Here is a 23,948-nt window from a genome sequence, read left to right on the forward strand (position 1 = left end):
TATCAGCAGATTCTCCATTGAACTCTATAGTAGCAAAAATGCTGCTTTTTGCTTTTAAAAAAGTCCCTGACCCTTCCCAAAAATGCAGCAGCTCAAAAAAGCATAGATGTGAACATGTTTCGTAGGAAATCATGTTAATGGACTGTAGTGCGTTTCTTTAAAAAGCACTAAAAAAAGCATAGGTGTGAACCAGGGTAGATAAAAATCTATGATTTAAAAAAGAAAAAAAAAATAATAATAATTGGATTGTTTGTTATTTAACCACTTCAAGTCCGGACACTTTTACCCCCTTCCTGTCCAGGCCAATTTTCAGCTTTCAGTGCTATCACACTTTGAATGACAATTGCGCGGTCATGCAACACTGTGCCCATATGAATTTGTTAGCATTTTTTTGAGGCAAATAAAGCTTTATTTTGGTGGTATTTATTCACCACTGGGATTTTTATTTTTTTTGGTATGTAAATGAAAATGTCCAAAAATTTTTAAAAAAAAATTCTTATAAAATTTTGCAAATAAATAATATTTCATCATGAATCTTGGCCAAAATTTATTCCGTTACCTTTTTAGTAAAAAAAAAATTAAAAAAATAAAAATGTAAAAAAAGTTTAAAAATTATGATTTGTTTTTTGGGGTTTTTTTTTTACATACTATCACCCTAGCAGTACAGTGTCACCATGATGTACTGTACTACTTGTGGGGGGTGATTTTGTTTTTGTACACCGATTGCTTTTACACCCATGTAAAAGCAATAATTTCTCCTTCTCTCTGGCTGCATTCTTGCAGCCATTGAGAACTACTGTGTGAGCTGTGATTGGTCACAGCTTGTCACATGGTACAAGGCTGTTGTGAATAGCCTTGTACCATGTGAGCTCTGTGATCATTCACAGATTTCACCAGTAGTAAGCAATGATGTCAGAAGTGACATCTTGCTTACTACTCTGCATGTGATCACTGATTGGCCAATCAGTGCTCACATGATCAGAACCTCGCACAGAGGTCCTGTACGACGATCGGTGTTCCACTGTGTCCGGAGGACACAGCGGGCACTGGATCGCGGTGCTGCATGCTCCCAGGGAGTGCGCACAAGCAGGGGGCGGGGAGGCCGTTTATAAACAGCCACCCGACCCTGCACTGCCACCGTCCGGCCGTTTATATACAACGGCCAGACGGGAGGTGGTTAAATCAGATTTTTTTTTATTTTTATCAAATTTATTTTAATAAAATGCTTTTGAAGTAAAAATCTATCTAAATATAGATTTCTATTTAAGATACATTAATAATTGAGTTCATTATTATTATATGAAATGGAGCTTAGTTATATGAGGCTGTACAGGTGAAACTCAAAAAATTAGAATATCGTGCAAAAGTTCATTTATTTCAGTAATGCAACCTAAAAGGTGAAACTAACGTATGAGATAGACTCATTACATGGAAAGCAAGATAGTTCAAGCCGTGATTTGTCATAATTGTGATGATTATGGCTTACAGCTCATGAAAACCCCAAATCCACAATCTCAGAAAATTAGATTACATGCAATCAATAAAACAAGGATTGTACATAGAACAATATCGGACCTCTGAAATGCATATGTACTCAGTACTTGGTTTGGGCCCCTTTTGCAGCAATTACTGCCTCAATGCGGCGTGGCGTGGAAGCTATCAGCCTGTGGCACTGCAGAGGTGTTATGGAAGACCAGGATGCTTCAATAGCGGCCTTCAGCTATTCTGCATTGTTTGGTCTCATGTCTCTCATCTTTCTCTTGGCAATGCCCCATAGATTCTCTATGGAGTTCAGGTCAGGCGAGTTTGCTGGCCAATCAAGCACTGTAATCCCACAGTCATTGAACCAGGTTTTGGTGCTTTTAGCAGTGTGGGCAGGTGCCAAGTCCTGCTGAAAATGAAGTCAGCATCCCCATAAAGCTCGTCTGCGGAAGGAAGCATGAAGTGCTCCAAAATCTCCTGGTAGATGGCTGAGTTGACCCTGGACTTAATGAAGCACAGTTGACCAACACCAGCAGATGACATGGCTCCCCAAATCAACACAGACTGCGGAAACTTCACACTGGACTTCAAGCATCTTGCAGTGTGTGCCTCTCCATTCTTCCTCCATACTCTGGGTCCTTGGTTTCCCAATAAGATGCAAAAGTTGCTCTCATCAGAAAAAAGGACTTTGGACCACTGAGCAACAGACCAGGTCTGTTTTTCTTTAGCCTAGGTAAGACGCTTCTGATGTTTTGTTGTTCAGGAGCGGATTGACAAGAGGAATAAGACATTTGAAGCAAATGTCCAGGATCCGTCTGTGTGTGGTGGCTCTTGATGCACTGACTCCAGCCTCAATCCACTCCTTGTGAAAGTCCCTAACACTTTTGAATGGCCTTTTCCTAACAATCCACAATCTTCTCCAGGCTGCGGTCATCCCTGCTGATTGTGCACCTTTTTCTTCTACACTTTTCCCTTCCACATAACTTTCTATTAATGTGCTTTGATACAGCACTTTGGGAACATCCAACTTATTTTGCAATTACCTTTTGAGGCTTTCCCTCCTTATGGAGGGTGTCAATCATGGTTTTCTGCACAACTGTCAGGTCAGCAGTCTTTCCCATGATTGTGATTCCTACTGAACCAGACTGAGAGATCATTTAAAGACTCAGGAACCCTTTGCAGGTGTTAAGGCCTAATTAGATGATTAGAGTGGGACACTTTGAGCCTAGAATATTGCACCTTTTCACAATATTCTAATTTTCTGAGATTGTGGATTTGGGGTTTTCATGAGCTGTAAACCATAATCATCACAATTATGACAAATCACAGCGTGAACTATCTTGCTTAGCATGTAAAGAGTCTATCTAATATATTAGTTTCACCTTTTAAGTTGCATTACTGAAATAAATGAACTTTTGCACAATATTCTAATTTTTTGAGTTTCACCTGTATATTCTGCAATATTTAAATTTCTGGTAAACTCATTCAATGAATCCAAGCTCTGCAAGCTGAGATAACATACACTGCATTTATGCATTCACACAATTTCACAGTCACCATGAGAAAAAACATGAAATAAAAGAAGTTGAGTAGTTCTCCAACTATGTGTAATTAACCTATTAACCTAAAATCGGTTCTGATATCGCTGTTTTACTAAGCTGACAGCTTACTATTCTAAAAAGGAAACCTTCATTTAGTTTGCAAATATTAAAGATTCTAACTACCAGCAAGAATGAGTCGGATTCCTTACATTTAAAGAGCACCTGTCATTTTAGATCCATCATGGCAGCCCTGTTAGCAGGCATCCACTCACCTCCTGCTGCCATGTCCCTCACCTTGTTTGTGTCACTGCCGCATCATCAGTCGTTCCATTAAAATGAATAGGATCAGTGATTCAACAGTGGGTCAGAGGAGGAGCAGAGGACAGAGATGACAGTTGCGCTTTAACAATTATAATTTAAATTGAGCCTTTTCACTAGTGATTTAAATCAACTTGATTTAAATCAAATCCACCCTGGTGTGAACGGAGCCTTAAGCAGTCCATACATGGGTCGAATTCTGAAAGATTCTTCGATTGAAAATCAAAAACACTGTTCGTTCTGTAATCCGATGGTGCCACCAATGATTTCGAAAATTGGTCGTTTTTCACAAATTTCCAGCATGCCCGATTTTTTGTGCCATTGCCCCACAAAAAATCGTTTGGAAATCGACCCATGTATGGCCGGCCTAACACCATTTTTGCTGACAAATGTGCATGCAGTTGCATGGGGTTTGTGATGCTTCCCCATTTGCTTGCCTGTGTAGCGTTTGGTGGGCTTGACGCCTGCCGATCACTATATGTCGGGTGAACTTCACTGTGGGTGTAAAGCATCGCAGCCACAGCACAACACCCCTATCCGCTGCCTATTGTGGCTTGGGGGGGGGGGTGGTTGGCATGTGCCAAAAATGTGGCTCAATTGTTAATTTTTGCCACCCCCAACCACAAGTCTAAATGAAGCCTTTGTATAACATTTTAGTATTTTTTTTCTTTTTAAATAACACTTTGTTATTCCCTCTTCACTTGGTGATCAGGCCAGCAACACACCCCCTATATTAGGGTGCACCCACTTTGGATGAAGAAGAAACAGAAACACTTTTGGACAGCAGCACTGTCAGTCTGGGGGAAGGGGAGGTGTTTAATGGACTAGCAGATTTAGCTGCACTAACAAAATTGAAGCCACTCAGCTCACACCAGCTCATAAGCAGTTACAGCAAACAGTTTTGTTCCTTTTGGGATAAAGGGTTTACATAAACAAAAGCTGGCTATTGTAAGCACCCCTGTGGTTTGTCTCAACCCTCTAACTCAGGGGTGTCCAACCCATGGCCCCAGAGAGTTTGGTATGTGGCCCAGGAACAACTGGAGGGACTTTAAAGATGCCGTGCAAGCACAGCAGCATGTACTGACTAGCCAGGCAAATGCACGTCTGGAGGGATGCTGGGGCTTGCAGGTTTGAAACAGCATCGGCCACATGGAATGCAGGAGTGCCAGGTAGGTAAATGCCGCATGGCTGAATCTAGGGGGGTGTTGGGGGCAGCCCATCCCACAACCCCCCCCCCCCACACAGCACATACATAGGCTACATTCACATTGGCCATTAGGGTGCTGCAAATTGTAGCGGGTGTTTCTCCTGCGGATCTCAGCGGGTAGGAGCGGCTGCTGGCCATTTACTATAATGACAGATCGCCAGCAGCCGCACCTATTCGCGGCTCTCTGCACAGCCAGCAATTACCCGTGGTGATCACTACTAGACACACTGACCCAAATTTACTATTGAGCCTAGGCGCATTTCCGTGGGCTAGCGTCTACTTTTTCATAGCGACCGTCTACTTTTAGACAGCAAAGACATTTACTAAGGAAAGCGTCTACATGTAGACGCCAAATTGAATTTACTAACTAGACACAGTCCAGGAAGCAGACCCAAAAAGCAGACGTGCTAAGAAGCACGTCTAACACCATGAAAAATCACTGCAGAGACATGTTGCCATTGAAATTTGCTTTGCCAAATATCAGGACTTCACTTTAAACAATATCTGACATTTCCAAAAATTTTTTAAATGTGTAAAAAAATAGTTTTTTTTAAAGCTAGTCGTCACATTAAAAAACTAGATGCTTTTACAGCGTATATGGCTGATAGAAATGCGCATGTGCAGAACACATCTTAGATGTCTTCCGTGGGTGCTTTCTTTTTAGACGCTGTTCAGTAGTAAATCTCTGTGTGGAGTCTACTGACAGCCGGCAAAAGATTGCGTCTACTGTGTGAAAAAAACAGATGAATGTAAAAATAAAGGTCTGCAATAAAAAAAACTGCATGCGGTCCCTCCTCCCATCCATACCAAGCCCTTCGGGTCTGGTATGGATATTAAGGGGTAACTCCACGCCGATATTAAAGAAAAAACAGTGTGGGGTTCCCCCTAAAATCCATACCAGACCCTTATCCGAGCATGCAGCCCGGCAGGTCAGGAAAGGGGGGGACGGGGACGAGTGAGCGCCCCCCCCCCCCTCCTGAACCATACCATGCCACATGTCCTCAACATGGAGGGGGTGCTTTGGGGCAGGGGGGCTCCCCCCCCAAAGCACCTTGTCCCCATGTTGATAGGGACAAGGGCCTATTCCCCACAACCCTGGCCGGTGGTTGTGGGGGTCTGTGGGCAGGGGGCTTATCAGAATCTGGAAGCCCCCTTTAACAAGGGGGCCCCCAGATCCCACCCCCCCCATGTGAATGAGTCTACGGTACATGGATCCTCAGCTCTACCTCTGAAGAAGTGCGTGCGCACAAAACGAGTCAGATGGAGCCCAGGACGCCATTGACACTACGCCGCCGGTGCCACGTGGAGGCCCTGCGGCCATCTTTAATCTTAAAGGGTCAGTCATTTGATTAAACCTGGCACCATTGTGAGTTTTTTCTGAACACTCCTGTTTTTCTTGAATAAAATCATTTTCATCAACCTACTACACTGCTTTCCTGTGTCTTCTGCGATGAGCCTTTTCAGCTTCTGCAGACCCAGATTGATCCCTGCACCAGCCTTTGAGAGGAGGAATTTTCCACTTCACACACTTCTCTAAGGATTTCTGTGACCTGCTGGACCTCCATTTCGCCACACGAGGGCGCTTCATCTCTACTATCTTCAGCTCCTGCCCATTACCAGACCAGAAAAGAGAGGGGAATCTCCATGATATCATATACACATGCGTATTATTAATACGTTTCTGGTTAGTGCGCATTTCTAACTTTTGCACTGGGAATCAGCGAGCACCATTACTGGACTGTGATTTATTTATTTGATTCATTTGCTTTGGTTTCATTTATTATTTATATCTGCCCGCAATATAGTAACATCACACAGTGCTGCATTTTCTTTATATATATATTTTTGGGACTTTTATGTGTTTTCCTTGAATGTTCAGCTGCTGACCATTGGAGCGCTCACTGTATTTTTTATACTCTTATGCAGGAGACAGCCTGACAGTTCTTATATAGGTAAGGGGCGGGGTCAGCCGGGGACATCAAGCATGTGACATGGGGCGGGTCACTCGGATGATGTTCCCGGCTGGCCCCGCCCCTTACCTATATAAGAACTGTCACCCTGTCTCTCCACAGAGACTAACCAGCGTTACGCAGGAGACTGTTCTTATATAGGTAAGGGGCGGGGCCAGCCGGGAACATCCGAGTGACCCCGCCCCATGTCACATGCTTGATGCGTAACGCTGGTTAGTCTCTGTGGAGAGACAGGGTGACAGTTCTTATAAAGGTAAGGGGCGGGGCCGGTCTCTAAAAATTGCCCGATTTTTTTTCAGCCAAAAAAATCGGCCGATTTTAGAACCATCTATGGCCTGCTTTAGATGGGTCTAAAATTGGCCAATTTTTTTGCCAAACAAAAAATGGCCGATTTTGCCGATCATTGCTGCAAAAATTGGCTGATTGGCAAGATCAGCCGATTTTTTTTTCCAAATTTACCGATAAACAAAATGTGCCAAAATCCCGAAAAACGGCCGACCAATTATCCCACTAACAGAAGAGGCCCTTGTCCCCATCAACATGGGGACAAGGTGCTTTGGAGGGGGGGGGGGAAGCCCCCCCGCCCCAAAGCAGCCACCCATGTTGAGGGCATGTGGCCTGGTATGGTTCAGGAGGGGGGGCGCTTTCTCGTCCCCCCCCCCCCCTTTTCTGACCTGCCAGACTGCATGCTCGGATAAGGATCTGGTACGGATTTTGGGGGGGACCCCATGCAGTTTTTTTTAATTTTGGCATGGAGTTACCCCTTAATATCCATGCCAGACCCGAAGGGCTTGGTATGGATGGAAGGGGGGACCCCACACCTTTTTTTTTTTTTTACATTTTGTTGTGGAGTTACCCCTTAAGATACATGGTGTGGATGGGAGGGGGGACCCCAAGCTGTTTTTTATTTATTATGGTGCTGGTTTTTAAATGTAATTCTCCCTTTTTTTTTCTTCACTATAGCTCAGAAATTCAGCTGTCACTTTCCCCAGCTAAAAGAGAAAGTTTTCTTGGAATTTATATCCCTAAAGGAAACAATGTTTACTAAAAAAAGATACAAAGTTTTCTGTAACTTCGGGGAAAGTGACTTCTAAGCTTGTGAACTATAGCGAAGAAAAAAAAAAAAGGCTGGCATTTGCATTTGAAAATCAGCGCCGACATACACTTTGTATTGCGAAAAAAAAATATTAACAATTGTGTAAACCGAGGCATTATTTTCAATGGATTTTCATTCATAAACCGAAAATTACGTTAACCGAGGCGTTGAGAAACCGAGGTACGCCTGTATTAGTATTGCAATCCTTTGTATTGGGATACATAGAACCAACATACATCTGAATTGGCAACATAGCACAACATTTGTGTCACATTTGAGATATCTGGCTAGTTACACTGACCTTGCCCAGGGACCTAGGATTGATTCACACCACAGAAATACAGGCAGGATTAGTGTTCAACAGCTCTGTGGATTAGTGGTTAGCACTGCTGCCTTACAATGCTAGGGTTGTTGGTTTGAATCCCAACCACAGCAATAAATTTGCATGATCTACGTGGAGTGAATTGTTCCCATAGGGCCAAGAAATATTGCCAATAAGGTTCCCTTTTACATCCCTGTTCAATGTTCTGTTGTATGCTGCACAGGTACACTTCACTGTGGCTTTCTGACTCTGATTTGTGGGGCCTGTATACCAAGGGTTAACACAGGTGGGAAGAGAATTAATCAGGTGCAAACACTTTCTCTGACCAAATGAATGACAGTGGTGGGTGTGGCCTACCTTATATAAAGAGATGCAGTAATGGGTAATTTTTTTTGCCTTGTACAGGCCACATTATTTTCTGCAAGACCTTGTCTGTGTTGGTTTGGGAGAGGAAGAGATTGTGGTGAATTGCCCCAGGCCACACTCATGCTGTGTTTTGATGTGGGCTGTAAATGTTTTGCATGTTCTTCCTTCTAAGGTGTGTTTGTGTGTTCTTGTACAATGATTGTGTGTTTATTATCTTTGCATTGTAATCCTAACACATGTCAATTGCTCTGTTCTTCCAAGTTTGCTTTATTTAGACTGAAATGCAGTTTTCAGACAAACATGATGAGAAATGTATGTGTGGGGGATTTTGGGAGGTGGGAGGTGTTTTTATTTTGGCAAATATATATTTTTATATTGATATTTTGATCTGCAGCTTGTTTTGTGGATAAGCCTAAGTGATTCATATTAACTGTTTGTTTCCTGCTGTAACCTGTGAAAGCACAGTTCATTAGAAGTATAGTCTTTTAGATCAGCGGTTCTCAACCTGGGGGTCGCAACCCCTTTGGGGGTCGAACGACCATTTCCCAGGGGTCGCCTAAGACCATCGGAAAACACATATTTCCGATGGTCTTAGGAGCCGAGACACCGCTCCTGTCTCAGGCGATCTGTGGGCGGGATGGTATGCTGCCCCTGTAACCTGGCCACACCTCCGGGATCACTCAACAGCTCCGCCTCCTCGCCGCTGATTGGCCACCGGAACTGTAGCTCAGGAGAGGCACACAGGCGGCCAATCACCGGCGAGGAGGTGGAGCTTGGAGAGGAGGAGCCGAGCGGCAGCGCGCGGAGATCAAAGAAGATCGAGGGAGCTGCAGGAGCGAGTGAAGAGAGAGGCCAGAGAAGGAAGACAGCTGACAGGTAAGTGCAAATTTTGCTGCTGCAGCCAGGTATGCAGGCTGTAGATGGGAGCGGGAGAGAGCGAGCCCAGGCTGGAGCAGGAGTCAGCAAGGTAAGTATCATTGGTGTCAGTGGGAGGGATAGTGCCCCATCATTTGTGTCACTAATACCAATGGTGGGGCACTACTCCTCCCCCCACTGACACCAACGATGGGGCACTATTCCTCCCCCCACTGACACCAAGAATGGGGCACTATTCCTCCCCCCACCGACACCAACGATGGGACACTATTTCCCCCCCCCCCCACTGACACCAATGATGGGTCACTACCCCCCCCCCACTGACACCAACGATGGGTCACTACCCCCCCCACTGACACCAATGATGGGTCACTATTCCCCCCCCCCCTGACACCAATGATGGGGCACTATTCCTCCCACTGACACCAATGATGGGGCACTATTCCTCCCACTGACACCAATGATGGGGCACTATTCCTCCCACTGACACCAATGATGGGGCACTATTCCTCCCACTGATACCAATGATGGGGCACTATTCCTCCCACTGATACCAATGATGGGGCACTATTCCTCCCACTGATACCAATGATGGGGCACTATTCCTCCCACTGATACCAATGATGGGGCACTATTCCTCCCACTGATACCAATGATGGGGCACTATTCCTCCCACTGACACCAATGATGGGGCACTATTCCTCTCACTGACGCCAATGATTGTACACTATTCCTCTCACTGACGCCAATGATTGGGCACTATTCCTCCCACTGACGCCAAAGATTGTACACTATTCCTCCCACTGACGCCAATGATGGGGCACTATTCCCCCCACTGACACCAATGATGGGGCACTATTCCTCCCACTGACACCAATGATGGGGCACTATTCCTCCCACTGACACCAATGATGGGGCACTATTCCTCCCACTTACACCAATGATGGGGCACTATTCCTCCCACTGACACCAATGATGGGGCACTATTCCCCCCACTGACACCAATGATGGGGCACTATTCCCCCCACTGACACCAATGATGGGGCACTATTCCCCCCACTGACACCAATGATGGGGCACTATTCCTCCCACTGACACCAATGATGGGGCACTATTCCTCCCACTGACACTAATGATGGAGCACTATTCCTCCCACTGACACCAATGATGGGGCACTATTCCTCCCACTGACACCAATGATGGGGCACTATTCCTTCCACTGACACCAATGATGGGGCACTATTCCTCCCACTAATGCCAATGATGGGGCACTATTCCTTCCACTAATGCCAATGATGGGGCACTATTCCTCCCACTGATACCAATGATGGGACACTATTCCTCCCACTGATACCAATGATGGGGCACTATTCCTCCCACTGATACCAATGATGCGGCACTATTCCTCCCACTGATGCCAATGATGGGGCACTATTCCTCCCACTGATACCAACGATGGGACACTATTCCTCCCACTGACACCAACGATGGGGCACTATTCATCCCACTGATACCAACGATGGGACACTATTCATCCCACTGACATCAGTGATGGGGCGCTAGTCCTCCCACTGCAAAATTACAGTTATGAAGTAGCAACAAAAATAATTTTATGGTTGGGGGTCACCACAACATGAGGAACTGTATTAAGGGGTCGCGGCATTAGAAAGGTTGAGAACCACTGTTTTAGATTGTAAGCTCTTATGAGCAGGACCGTTCTATTTTACCAATATTAATCCTGTTTTTTGGTTTTTTTTTTAAATTTTCACCAAGATATTGAATGTACCTACTTGTTGCTGTCCAAATAAATGTGGAATGTGTATTTGATCAATAAACATTTGGACTATGTATTTTTTGGGGGGATTATTTCATGTTCTAGTTGAATGTAGCACAGTGGCTAAATGGTTAGCACTTCCACCTGGCAGTACTAGGGTCGTTGGTTCGAATCCCAACCATGGCACCTCCTGCCTGAAGTTTGCATGTTCTCCCTGTGCCTGTGTTTCCTCCAGGTACTCTGGTTTCCTCCCACACTCTAAAGACATGCTGGTAGGTTAATTGGATCCTGTCAAAATTGGCCCTAGTATATGTATGAATGTATGTTAGGGACCTTAGAGGTTCTGCAAAATGTCTTGATAAACTCTGGAATTCATTTTCCCATCAATGACAACAATCCGTCCAGGCCCTGAGGCAGCCCCAAACCATGATGCTTCCTCCACCATGTTTTAACAGTGGGGATGAGGTTTTGATGTTGGTGTGCTGTGCCTTTTTTTCTCCACACATAGTGTTGTGTGTTCTTCCCAAACAACTCAATCTTGGTTTCATCTGTCCACAGTATATTTTGCCAGTAGTGCTGTGGAACATCCAGGTGCTCTTTTGCAAACTTCAAACGTGCTGCAATATTCTTTTTGGACAGCAATGGCTTCCTCCGTGGCGTCCTCCCATGTACTCCATTCTTGTTTAATGTTTTCCTTATTGCAGATGTGTCAACAAAAATGTTAGCATGTGCCAGAGATTTCTGTAGGTCTTTAGCTGACACTCTGGGATTCTTCTTTACCTCATGCAGCATTCTGCGCTGTGCTCTTGCAGTCATTTTTACAGGACGACCACGCCTAGGGAGAGTAGCAACAGTGCTAAACTTTCTCCATTTCTAGACAGTCTATCCTACCGTGGACACATGAACATCAAGGCTTTTGGAGATACTTTTGTAACCCTTTCCAGCTTCATGCAAGTCAACAATTCTTGATCGTAGGTCTTCTGAGAGCTCTTTTCTGCGAGGCATGGTTCACATCAGACAGTACTTCTTGAAACCAGTAAACCCAAAACAGGTGTGTGTTTTTTAAGGGCAGGACAGCTGGCTCCAATTAGCTCTGAGAGAAGTCATTAAGCTAGGGCCTCACATACTTTTTCCTCCCTGCACTGTGAATGTTTACATATTATGTGCAATTAAACCATGGCAACATCTAATGTTTGTGTAGTATTATGTTCAGCAGACTGTGTTCTTCTATTGTGACTTAGATGACGTTCAAAGCACATTTTATGCCCAATTCATGCAAAACTCCATGTAATCCCAAGGGGTTCACATACTTTTTCTTGCAACTGTAATCCCAACCACATTCCTGTGAAATCTCAATGATAAAAATGTACTGAGTTCATAAATAAAGCTGTGTGTAATTGAGGTCTTGATGCTCATTCACATGGTCCTGTGGCCTGTAGAGTGGGAAACAGTGGTTTGTTTTTGTGGCTATCGCCGTTTGCAGGCAACCTAGGTTACACTATGGAAATGCTGCAGGTCATAATTTCACAAGCATATGGGTGCAGGTGTACAGCAATGAACACAGACAGTGAGCATTCAGGGCCACTTCCCCACGCCTTCACACCTGTCAGATTAAAACCTGTGTCCATACAGCTGCTGTGTCCTCATAGTGTAACAGGTGGCTCTAACCACATGAACAACCCACTCATTCATGCTGTACAGGCCAGAGGACCTGTGTGAATGGGGCATTTTTTACTGTTTTTTTCCTCAGCTCATTAATTTCAATGGGCTGCCTAACGTGTGAGAACATGCAAAAATACTGCAGGCATATTATTTTCAAAGTGTGTTGCACCTAACCGCACAGTAGTGTGGTGCCATGTGTTTTGGTGGCTGTGAATGGGTCTGTTTTTAATAGACGTGTGTATGTGCAATTGCAATTTCATCATGGTACCTGCGCACATCTGCAAAGGCCATTGCATTTCTTTGCTGTGCTAGAAAATGTGTGTTCTTGCATGCGTTTCTGCACCACCAATGGTGTGAACAAGTCCTAAGGGCCAGTTCACACTATAGAAACAGTCTAGATGTGTTCCTGATGCGTTTGTTTAGTGTGTTCCAGTACATTTTGGATGTGTTTTGGACACATTGCATTGCATTTTTGTATCCCTTCCAGTTAGTTTTTTCTACTTTCTTTTTATTCAATTTAATTAGGGACATGTGCGTTTTAGTGCATTCAAGGGCGTTTCAATGCGTTCTAGTACAGTTCTGTGCATAAACAATGCAGCGTGGTCAACTTTGTTTACAGCACCTGCAATGCACTGAAAATGCAAGCGCTGATGTGAACTATGACATTGACAACCATATAACCTTCTTTGTGATGCTGAAAAAGCAACTGAAACACATATTATTATTATTATTATTATTATTATATTATTATTATACAGTATTTATAAAGCGCCAATAGTTCACTCAGCGCTGTACATTACAAAGGGGGACAGAACATGTGACAGAACAATACCAATACAATGCAAAACATGAGGGGATCGAGGGCCCTGCTCTTTCGAGCTTACAATCTAGAAGATATAGTGTTAACTGGCCCTAAACATTATTAGAGGAAAGGGACTGACCAGGAATTGTGAAATCAATCAGGCTAGTGGTGAGACACAATCAGAAATCGTATAATAATGTGAGATCTGAGCTGCAGCTGATAGAAAATGAGACATATTAATTTGATCAGTAAATAAATAGTTAAAAAGAGTGGGGCGGTGATCCATAGATTTGCATATGGGACAGGTGATGATGGGGTGGGGGAGGGGGTCAAGATGTATAAGGAGACAGGTTTGAAAGAAGATATAAAAAAAAAAAAAAGTTACAATAAAATATACACAGCATGAAACTTGCACATTTCCAACTTGTCAGAAGAACAGGATGCAGGTAAGATTCAGCCCCTTTTCACTTTGTAGTCATTAGGCAAAATCTTAATTGATCAATATTACTGTCACTGACACAACCCAGAAAATTGATCTCCATTTTTTTAACATTCATAAATGTCAAGGAGATTCTAATCTAAGGGCAGAAATGCCGCCATGTACTAGGCCCAATTAACCTAACTGGATGTTTTTGGAGTTTTGGCATTAACACATCCATACAGAGAAAGCATGCAAACTGTGATGCAGCCATGACTGGGAATAGATCCCATGACCCAAGTGTTGTAAGTTCTGAGTTCTAACCACTAAGCCACTGTGGGAGACAGAGTTTGAGCTCCAATGTAGAATAGTTACATCTAATTCCTCCCCTTACCATTTTGGCACCCACCCTGATGGATGGATGGAGCTTGATGACTAACCCATAGCTGCCAGCATACCGCTGCACCCCCAGATGTGTGATGTGTATAACCCAGGCGCATTAATACCTTTAACATAGAATAGTTACATGATTAAAGAGAAGGAAGCTATATCATTATATTGGGAACTTAAAACTAGACATTCCAAATTATTTAAGATATAAGTGTGAAAATGTTTAACATTTAAAAATAGAATGTATGACATTCATTAATAAATGCATTAGTTGTCTGATCATTTTGGAGAAACAGCAAAAAAAAAAAAAAAAAAAATTATAGGTGTACTTTTTTATTTTACATTTGAAGTATTCTCATATGCAAACAGAAAAACGCCAAAGCCTGCAGTTGTGCGCCATCTAGTGAACATATCCGGTATTGCACCTAAAAATGTGCCAGACGTGATTTCACATTTACTAAGAGGAAAGAGTCTACAAGTAGACACTTTTCAATGAGTTTGCTAGACGCCTTTCAGAAGACTGACAGGTCTAGACTGTTTGAATTGAGTCTGCCTGAATGTTCAGCGTCTACTGGTAGACTCTATTCTTAGTAAATCAGGGTCACTTAGTCTGCTTCCAGTAGCAATCACCGTAGGTAATCACTGGCTGTACAGAGAGCAACGAATAGGTGCAGCCATTGGCGACCTGACATTATAGTGAACGCGGCCAGAGGCCGCACCAACACGCTCAGGGCCACAGGAGGGACTGCTCATCAGCTATCCCATTTGTTCTTTACCACATACAGTGGGGATCGAATGTTTGGGCACCACAGCTAAAAATTTGTATTAATGTGCATAAAGAAGCCAAGGAAAGATGGAAAATCTCCAAAAGGCATCAAATTACAGATTAGACATTCTTATAATATGTCAACAAAAGTTCGATTTTATTTCCATCATTTACACTTTCAAAATAACAGAAAACAAAAAAATGGCGTCTGCAAAAGTTTGGGCACCCTGCAGAATTTATAGCATGCACTGCCCCCTTTGCAAAGCTGAGACCTGCCAGTGTCATGGATTGTTCTCAATCATCGTCTGGGAAGACCAGGTGATGTCAATCTCAAAGGTTTTAAATGCCCAGACTCATCTGACCTTGCCCCAACAATCAGCACCATGGGTTCTTCTAAGCAGTTGTCTAGAAAACTGAAACTGAAAATAGTTGACGCTCACAAAGCTAGAGAAGGCTATAAGAAGATAGCAAAGCGTTTTCAGATGTCAATATCCTCGGGTCGGAATGTAGTTAAGAAATGGCAGTTATCAGGAACAGTGGAAGTTAAAGCAAGATCTGGAAGACCAAGAAAAATATCAGACAGAACAGCTCGCAGGATTGTGAGAAAAACAATTCAAAACCCACGTTTGACTGCACGATCCCTCCAGAAAGATCTGGCAGACACTGGAGTTGTGGTACACTATTCCACTATAAAGAGATACTTGTACAAATATGGTCTTCATGGAAGAGTCATCAGAAGAAAACCTCTTCTATGTCCTCACCAGAAAAATCATCGTTTGAACTTTGCAAATGAACATATAGACAAGCCTGATGCATTTTGGAAACAAGTTCTGTGGACCGATGAGGTTAAAATTGAACTTTTACTTCCGGTTCCGGCTCCGCATGTAGCAGGGGCGGTATCCCGCGGCTCCGGCATACCCCGGCATATAACACCCACTTCCTGCACCAGAGAGCCTCAGCATTAGGCACAGAGGTGCCCCCTGTTGACCCGCTACCCGATCACCATGGATCGGTACCTGAAACCGGCGGCACCCAGCTACGATCCCGCCGCGATTCCTGGGAGGGATGTCTCTCCCTCTCCTGCAGCCAAGATGGCCGCCGAACACGCTGCTGAGGGCAGCTGCAGCAGTGGCACCACAAGTCCCAGGGTGGACAGCAGCAATGTGGAGATGAACACACAGCCAGGGACAGACCATGGATCAGGTAGGAGGGAACCACAACCTCCCCATACCCCCACACTGGGGCTTGTGGGCACCTGTAGTCCTACAGATCAGCAAGGCTATGAAAAAATTGCACAAGCCGCTGCCTCTCTACTATTGCCTACCATTACACAGGCTGTGGATAGGGCTGTGACCCAAGGCATAGAACAACTTAGAAGGGATCTCGGCGAAAACGTAAAGCGCATTTCAGATGTAGAACACCGCCTCTCTGATTTGGAGGATGAATTTCAAGCTATTCAGGCAGGAGTTACACAATCTAAACGTGAGCAACAAAGTATTCTGGACAAACTGGATGACTTAGAAAATCGGTCACGTAGAAACAATTTACGCGTAGTGGGTCTCCCAGAATCCTATAATTCGGGCTTGCTAGCTGAAATCTGCTCTAAACGTATACCTGCTGCACTAGGCATACTGTCACCATGCCAGGTCGAAAGGGCTCACCGCCTAGGCGCACCCTCCAATGATAGATGTACGCCACGCTCAATAATTGTCAAATATCTCAATTACGCGGACCGGCTTGCTATACTAAATTCATTCCGTAATTCACGTTCCCTACAGCTGGATGGGCATAAGCTTTTACTTTTTGCAGATTATTCCCAAGAAGTTTCCCGCAAAAGAAAAGCGTTTCAATCAATTTGTGCCATACTGTTTCAAAAGGGGGTCAAATTCACTCTGGCATATCCTGCCACACTACGCTTCACCACGCCCACAGGGGAACCCAAATCGTACACACACCCAGAGGAAGCCCTTTTGTTCCTGCAGAATTTAACCGACAACCTGGGCCCTCAACAAATACAGCAGTCACCACGTGACCCCGGTCCGAGAGACCAACGCAGTCCTCGAAAAGAGCCGCCTAAGCGCCAACGCATCAACTTCTCACCGGCAAAACATAGGCCGCCTTAATTCCCGCTGATAATTTTCTCTACAGGTTATTGACTCATGTAATGGTACTCCTCTGTCTTATTTTGTGGCTACCTACATGCTCCGTTCTGTTTAAGTACACCTAAGGTTCTTTGGCTCGTTTTTATATCCGCTCACAATGACATGGCGCAATTACTTTTCTCCTTGACTGCTGTGCCGATGTTGAGCACGGGCTGCATCTCACCCACAGGTGCTGCCAAACCGCACGATATTTTGGGGCCTCCCTTCTCTTCCCGTTTGCTGATAGACAAGGCTGCCCTTCGGTGCAGGTTTTACATCTTACCTCCTCCGGTAACGCAGGTTAAGGAGAAAAGATATCATGCGGAATAATGAAACTTATGCTGTTTGTTCATTTTTTGTCTGTATTTGACCCCTGTTGGGTCATTCTGACAGATGTTTTTTCCCCTTCCCCCTCCTCTTTCTGTCGCTTTACCCATTTCACTATCCACATGCCCGGAGACCCCATGCTGTGCCGGCCTTTAACAATGCAACAAGCGATCGGGAATCTTAGAAAGGAACACGTTGAGTTACCACCTTACAGAGCTCCTACTTCATTGCTGAACACCCCTTGGCCTATATCCACATGCTTCATGTAGTATCATGGAATGTAAAGGGTCTGAGATCGCCCCATAAACGTATGGCCATTCTACGCCATCTCAAACGCTTGAAAGCGGATATTGCGTTTCTCCAAGAAACTCATTTAAGCCAATCAGATTTTTCGCGCATGAAAAAACTATGGGTCGGTCAGGTACTGGGCTCACCTACAAACAACCGCAAGGCGGGAGTGCTTATCCTCATACATAAACGCCTCACCCCAGACATTAGATCGCTAGTTATGGATGAGGAGGGGCGGTACGTTGCTGTACACATTAACTTGGATTCCTCTCCTCTAGTCTTAGCCAACGTTTATGCACCGAACTCTGCACCTAAACCGTTCTTCCAAGATCTGTCCTCAAAACTGTCACATTTTACGCACCTTCCACTGGTGTTAGGAGGAGACTTCAACCAATGTATGAACACTCAGGAAGACAAATTGAAACCAGACTTCCCTAGTTGCCCTCCTCCTTCCGCTCTCTCCCCAACTCACTCACTATTGTCTGACTTTACAGAAGCACTACAACGTTTGGCGTCTGACCCATCCAGATGGTAGAGATTTTACTTTTTACTCCCCTGTCCATCATACTTTGTCCAGAATTGATTACTTCCTTGTCAACTCTTACTCACTACAAAGCGTTAGAGACTCCGATATACACGATATAGCGATTTCTGATCACTCCCCGATTTCAGTCTCCATTCAGCAGCCACAACATAATCATCATTCGCGCACTTGGCGTTTCCCGTCCTTCCTAGCAAACAATCGGGACCTACTCTGGGCTTTGAACACTGCCTGGGATGAGTTCTGCGACACAAACGCACAACATCGAACAAACCCTAACCTCTTTTGGGAGACGGGCAAGGCGGTCCTACGAGGTCGAATTATAGCGTTCACTTCCACTTATAAGAAAAATCTTCGTAACTACACAACAGTGAGCCTGCGTCTCCAACAGGCACAGAGGGACATGGTGAGTCTCAACTCCCACGAAAATAGGAAAGCATGGGCGGAGGCCAAGCAACATTTTGACACTTGGACAGCGGCCCAGGAAGCCGCGCATAAATCGCATATTGACCTCCGTTACCATAAATTTGGCAATAAACCGGGCAAGCTGCTAGCTAGGCTCTGCAAAAAACCGTTCACTCCCACTCTCATTACAGCGTTGAAAGATGCACAGGGCATGTTGCAAGGCGACCCCTTAGATATTATTTCCATTTTAGAAAATTTCTACCAAAACCTGTACGGCTCTGACCCAATAGACACTACCAAAGCCACCTCTTTTCTGGACCTCATCAAGCTGCCACAGATAGATTCTGCTACACTCCAAGCTTTGAATGCTCCCATCACTCAGTCAGATATATCCCAAGCCATAAAATCGCTCACGACTGGTAAAGCCCCGGGACCTGATGGCTACACAGCCGAGTTTTACAAACTCATGTCTGATACTCTCTCCTCTACATTGCAATCGGTTTTTCAAGGTATTCAGATGGGAGGGAGCTATCTCCCCTCAGGTCTTCAAGCACATATCAAACTGATTGCAAAAAAAGACAAAGATCCGACGGAACCGGGTTCATATTGGCCGATATCCTTGCTAAACCTCGACGCGAAACTCATGTCCAAAATTGTAGCATCACGCCTTGCAACAATATTGCCAGATCTCATTCATCCCTCACAAGCGAGGTTTGTGCAGGGGCGCTCGGCAGCGTCGAATATCCGCAAAGTGATCTCTGTTTTGAGCCAAACCTCGACTGGCACACCCCATGATGCAGCTATCATTTCCTTAGACGCCGAAAAGGCATTCGATAACGTTAACTTCGAATGGCTTTTCTTAACATTATGGAGATTTGGATTTGAGGGTTCTTTTCTACATGTGATTCAAGCCATGTATTCATCCCCTTCAGCCCAAGTTATTGCAGCGGGTCACATATCCAATCCCATCGCGCTTCACAAAGGCACTAGACAGGGATGCCCGCTTTCCCCGTTACTTTTTAACTTGGCTCTGGAACCTCTAGCAAGATTCTTATTATTTCATTCAAACCTTCATGGCATCACCATTGGGGATCAGGAGTTGAGACTTGCCCTTTTCGCTGATGACATTTTAATTTTTACCTCGCACCCGTACCTTGACTTACCCTACATTCAACATATTTTTTCTTCCTTCCGCTTTTGTTCAGGGCTTCGCATAAATTTCTCTAAAAGTGAGGTGCTTCCGCTATTCCACGCGCGCCCCCCGAAATGGTCGCAGACTTCAAAATCAAGATTCAAAATCGCTAATAGGTGTATCACTTATCTAGGCATTAAGATAGGGAAGTCCGCTTCGTCTCTGTACACACTAAACTACACACCTGTCCTTGCTAAAATTATTGGGGAGTTGGAAATGTGGAAGGATTTACCATTGTCTCTTTTGGGGAGATCACACCTCTTTAAGATGGTGTGCTTCCCAAAACTTCTTTACCCACTTCAAACCATACCCCTTCTACTACGACATAGTGACATAACAAGATTGAATCGGGCAATTTCCAATTTTCTTTGGAAAGGCAAACATCCTCGCATAGCACTTGCCAAACTATTTCTACCACGTAGTGAGGGAGGTTCTGGCCTTCCAAACGTTCGAGCTTACAACCTGTCATGTCTTCTGCGTATAAGTCTGGACTGGCTCACCCACTCCTCCCAGTATTCTAATTTCCACATTGAATCGGCCCTAGCAGGCCCTTATGACCTCTCGGCCCTATTGCACTCCAATGTTAATTCCTTGCCAGCGCATCTAAAACATAACACACTCTTTCGTGACACCCTTATCACTTGGAGGGAGGTCAGGCGCAAATTGGGGGTTTCTCCGTGGCTCTCTCGCTTTCTCCCTATTCATCGTAATCCTTTATTTACCCCTCCGCAATTACATGATGCCTATGGTACCTGGTTAGCTCAGAATTTAACCCTGATACAACACCTCTACGATACTTCAACGGGTACCCCGAAACCTCTCAACAGCATCCTTCAAACTTATGGATTACCAGCACACCACTTCTTCTACATTCTTCAAGTAAGGAACTTTGTCAACTCCGTTGTGCCTAATAAAGCAATTCGATTTCAGTCGACGTTTATTGATGTCTTGGCGAACTCTCGAAAATATAAAATAGCAAACATCTACAGACCTCTAAACCTTCTGTGAGCCAAACCTTTCGAATCCTTCAATGCAGTGAAATCCTGGATCAAGGCGTTCGATAATAACTTGACGGCGGAACAGCTGCTCTCAGGCTTTAACTCCACCTGTGCCTTCAACCACAACGAATTTTGGCGTGAGCAACAGCTAAAGATTCTTCACCGTGCCTATATGCCATGCATCTACTCTAAAAATGATCCGGCTCTCTCAGCCTGCCCTCTATGCGGTAGTCAATCTCCGTCATTAAAACACAGACTCTGGCTTTGTCCAGCCATTGCGGCATTCTGGAAACAAGTGGCTAACTTCATACATGTCATTACTTCTTTCCGATTACCTATTCACCCGTTACCACTCCTCTTTGGCTTCCTGGAACAACCGGTCATTGGCCTCTTCTCATCTCAAACGTCATCCTTCAGGAACAACAAAGCCTGGATATCCTCATGTCTACTTATAGCAAGACGGGCTATTCTTCGGAAGTGGATCTCCAACTGCCTTCCATCCTTGGCTCACATTAAGCAGGAACTCAACTTCCTTCTACGTCTTGACAAACTAAATTTAATAATGTCTCCGACTTCCTCTAAGGAGTCTCAATACCTTGGCAAATGGACTTCCTATATCACGGGTTCTCTATCTGTACATGAACAGGCATTCTTTCTTCAAGATCCATGTTGCTCGAACCGCCCAATGTATCAGTCTGTAAACTCGTCGGCATTGGGTCATTCATCTTTTTGATTAGGTTATACCGTTTTTGCATTGCTAAACTGTATATGGTACAATGTTTTTCTCCACTGTTCTCCTCCTCTTTATCCATAGGCCCACTTATGTTACCTGGAATGTGAACTCTCCAAGATATCTCTCGTGACGGAACCCACAAATCCTGATTTCTGCCTCCATTTTCCTTTCTGTTGCTTCTCTACTACTTTTTTCTTTTTTCATTCTGGTCGGACAGGTCCCCGGGTAACACTCCACTCTCCCCCTTATTCCTTTAACCTAGCAATCGCATCCACCTATTTTTTTTTTCATACCAGTTTTCATTCATACCACCTATTCTGATTGCTTTCTCTGCTCACGATTCTTCCCCCCCTATACTTTTATCTTCACTCTCCAGCTTTCCTATTCTTCTATACACTCCCAATTCTTACATCCTCGGGTCTTTCTTTCTTTCTGATCCTTCCTTGACATGATAATGTTGGGCAAATTCACTTGGCCTGTGTCACCTCTGTTTTATATAAGAGCTACGCACTCCTCACTCTCACGTATTCTTTTTCCGTCACCTACTTATGCAAGCTCTACTCTCCAGCAATCCTCAAACGTCTCTCATGTCTGCTTCTATTTTGTGTTATTTGCCATCAGCTAACCTTTATGACTCGATACATTTGGTGTAATATTAATGTCATAACTGCCTCATCATTTTGACTTGTCCTTTCTTGTTAAACCTTAATACATTTTCTTGAAAAAAAAAAAAAAAAAATTTAACTTTTTGGCCGGAATGAGCAAAGGTACGTTTGGAGAAGAAGGGGCACAGAATTTAATGAAAAGAACCTCTGTCCAACTGTTAAGCATGGGGTTGGATCAATCATGCTTTGGGGTTGTGTTGCAGCCAGTGGCACAGGGAACATCTCACGATTAGAAGGAAAAATGGATTCAATAAAATTTCAGCAAATTTTGGATGGTAACTTGATGCCATCTGTGAAAAAGCTGAAGTTAAAGAGAGGATGGCTTCTACAAATGGATAATGATCCTAAACACACCTCGAAATCCACGGGGGATTACATCAAGAGGCGTAAACTGAAGGTTTTGCCACAGCCTTCACAATCTCCTGACCGCAACATAATTGAAAATCTATGGATAGACCTTAAAAGAGCAGTGCGTGACAGACAGCCCAGAAATCTCAAAGAACTGGAAGACTTTTGTAAGGAAGAATGGCCAAAGATACCTCAAACAAGAATTGAAAAGACTCTTGGCTGGCTACAAAAAGTGTTTACAAGCTGTAATACTTGCCAAAGGGGGCAGTACAAGATATTAACTCTGCATGGTGCCCAAACCTTTGCAGACGCCATTTTTTTGTTTTCTGTTATTTTGAAAGTGTAAATAATGGAAATAAAATCTAACTTTTGTTGACATATTATAAGAATGCCTAATCTGTAATTTGATGCCTTTTGGAGATTTTTCCATCTTTCCTTGGCTTCTTTATGCACATTAATACAAATTTTTAGCTGTGGTGCCCAAACTTTCGATCCCCACTGTATGTCAAATATCGCACTTGTCTTACATTTCCTTCTTTTCTTTTAAAATAAAAATTACAAAAAAATTAGGTTCTATTACTCAGGTAACTGCTACATCTGCAGGACTGCTTTTTCTGTTGAAAAACAACAGAATCACTGTCAGGATCAAGTAAAAATAAAAAGAAAGCCTAAAAAAAAAAGAAAATGAATGCAGCCATCACACCTAGTAACCAGTAAGCTGCAAAACAATAAATGTTTGCTTGTAGGTTTATTTGTGCTTTAACCTCTGGAATTTAGCATTTCCAGGTAGGGGGCACGTGTGAGCCCAACCCGCGGCCCCATTTGTGCCTGCAGCTGTCACTCCTAGCCAGTGATTAATCGCTGGCGCCCAGAGATATCCGAGGATCTGAAACAGGGAGAACTGTTTTGTTTACTAACAGTTCTCCTCCCTGTCAGTTCGGGCACACTGCTTTGGATGGCTGTGCACAATCACACGGACACAGTGCCCTAGTGAAACACACAGGGCACAGTTATCCCTTTGATCGCACCTCATGTTAACCCCTTCTGCCCGGTGTCATTAGTAGTGTCAGTGCTTTTTTTTTTTTTTTTTTAGCACTGATCACTGTATTGGTGTCACTGGGGATGTCGGTGACACCAAGTCAGTTCCCCCCAGTCTCAGAATGTCTTCCGCAGTCCCACTATAAGTCGCTGATCGCCGCCATTACTAGTAAAAATAAAGAACAAAATCCCAGTATATATACCGCCATTTTTAAACACTATAATTTTCACCTAAACAAAATTAATTTACCCGTACTGGGATTTTTTTTTAATCAAACACAT

At 44.1% G+C, this 23,948-nt stretch overlaps 1 protein-coding gene across 2 annotated transcripts in view; it reads right to left on the bottom strand.

Annotated features, from left to right (window-relative positions):
* The window catches only part of CPPED1 (calcineurin like phosphoesterase domain containing 1), a 600,817-nt gene that overhangs the window by 575,955 nt on the left and 914 nt on the right, over window positions 1-23,948 (bottom strand). The window lies entirely within an intron of this gene.

Source organism: Staurois parvus, unplaced genomic scaffold, assembly GCF_062004578.1.
Source record: "Staurois parvus isolate SC_StPar_1 unplaced genomic scaffold, SC_StPar_1.0 ptg000075l, whole genome shotgun sequence".
Classification (NCBI taxonomy): domain Eukaryota; kingdom Metazoa; phylum Chordata; class Amphibia; order Anura; family Ranidae; genus Staurois; species Staurois parvus.